Genomic DNA, 2381 nt, shown 5'->3' on the forward strand with positions numbered 1-2381 from the left:
GCGCGCACTCGAGGTAGGAAGGAGAGGAACAAGGACAGTCGCCTGCGCAACCCACTCCCTGCCGCGAGAGGTGTCCACTGGGCCCGAGTCATACCCGGAGGAGGGAGACGACCCGCTCCGAGAAGCGAGCCATCATTCGAGGAAGACCTCAGGCTCCCCTTTATGGAGGTGGAGGCCCCAGACAGACCTCCCAACACAGGAATCCTCACGGGCCAGTTCGGGACGGTCCAGTTAGAAGACCCCAACCTCCAGAACCAGAGGGGCCAGGTKATTGCGGTGGATGGCATGCTGTTACCTGGGGTACGTGAGTGGCGCTAACCCCACTTCGCCATCAAGCATAATTTATTGTATCAGGTAGTAAAGCACAATGAGGAAACGAAAGACTTGTTACTCATACCCACCCAGTATGTTAGGACTGTCTTGCAGCTTGCCAACACCCACCTGCTTGGGGAAACACCTGGGGATGGAGAAAACCAGGGAGCGGATCGGGAATCGGTTCCACTGACCGGAGTCAAGTGCGCCGTGGAGGACTACTGGTTGGGCCCCCTGGGGGTACCCTGGTGCGCGAGGTACCCCAAGCGCCCACTAGGTTCTCCCCCTTTGAGCTCCTGTATGGCCATCGGCCCCGCGGACTGCTGGACCTAGCCAAGGAGGTCTGGGAGGAGTAACCGACACCCTCCCCCCCTTTGCAGCGTGGTGGAACATGTGGAGGAGATGAGGGAGAGGATGACGTCAATTTGGCCAGTGGTGAGGGAACACATGGCCCAGGCGCAACACGCCCAGGAGCGCGTATACAACCGGGGGGCCCAACCACGAGAGTTCCACCCGGGTGAGAAGGTCTTGGTGCTGATCCCCACAGCGGTGAGCAAATTCCTGGCTACGTGGCATGGGCCCTACGACATCGTTGAGCGGGTAGGTKACGTCAATTATAAGGTCTGTCAACCAGGGCGGAGAAAACCCCTCCAGCTTTAYCATGTGAACTTACTGAAGAAGTGGCACGCACGAGAGGCGCTGTGCATAACCCGGCCACAGCAGAACCCGCCTTCTGTCGAAGTTGCCATGGCGGGAAGCCTCAGCCAACCAACGACAAGAGGCTCAAGTTTGGTCCAGCGAAATACGGGCTGCTGTGTCCAGAGGGCCTACACGGATCCCGTGAACATCATATCCACAGTCAGCTGACGCGAAATCCCTACAAGGCAAACTGGGCTGACGCCGAGGGGAGTAGCTGGCTATCAAAATTGGGGTGGGCGGATATGTGAAACGCATAGTACACCACATACACTGGGGGTTGAGAATATCAGTTGTTGCTGTGGACATGGGATAATCTGACTACACACACTGTTTTACCTCTGTTATACTGTAGGCCTACTTATGTTATTTTTTTTTTGTCAATTCATGTAGATTTAGGGCTCCCCGGGTGGCCAGTGGTCTAGGGCCACTGCATCGCAGTGCTAGCTTGCGGCACCAGAAGTCTCTGGGTTCGCGCCGCAGGCTCTGTCGCAACCGGCGCGACCGGGAGGTACGTGGGGGCGACGCACATTGGGCTAGCGTCGTCGGGTTAGGGAGGGTTTGGCGGTCGGGATATCCTTGTTCATCGCGCTCCAGCGACTCTTGTGGCGGGCCGGGGCGCAGTGCGCGCTTAAACAAGGGGCCAGGTGCACGGTGTTTCCTCGAACTTGGTGCGGCTGACTTCCGGGTTTGGAGGCACGCTGTGTTAAGAGCAGTGGCGGGTTTGTTTGGGTTGTGCTTGGAGGACGCATGGCTTTCGACTTCGTCTCTAGAGCCCGTACGGGGAGTTGTAGCGATGAGACAAGATAGTAATTACTAGCGATTGATACCATGAAAATTGGGGGAGAAAAGGGGATAAAATTAAAAAATAAAAATAATAATACTATTTATGTAGGGGCATTGAACTCTCCTGGTAATTCATTTTGTGTTAACATGAGTCTTAGCATTGTAAATGAAGAGATGTGCAAAAAGATAATCAGCTTCTGTGTCTTTGGGATCATTTCTCTAAATACTATACAAGAGTTTAGAGTTTACAAAGAGGTTTACAAAGAGTTAGATGCACTATTGTAAAGTGGGTTGTTCCCACTGGATATCATAAGGTTGAATTGCACAATTTTGTAATGTCGCTCTGGATAAGAGCGTCTGCAATGACTTAAATGTAATGTAAATGTAAATTCTTTTTGTCATACATCTTTTCAAAGAAAAGCCATTTATTTCAATCTCTAGTTGAACAAGGAGTCTATTGCTTCAGTCCTTGTACAGTTTTCACTTCTTGTTACCTGGTAGATAATCACAAGGAGAATAAGGTGAGGAAACAGTCCATGTCAGCCAGACCATCTTTTTAAAGAAACACCATTTATTTAAATCTCTAG

This window comes from Salvelinus sp. IW2-2015, linkage group LG32 (assembly GCF_002910315.2).
Source record: "Salvelinus sp. IW2-2015 linkage group LG32, ASM291031v2, whole genome shotgun sequence".
Lineage (NCBI taxonomy): Eukaryota > Metazoa > Chordata > Actinopteri > Salmoniformes > Salmonidae > Salvelinus > Salvelinus sp. IW2-2015.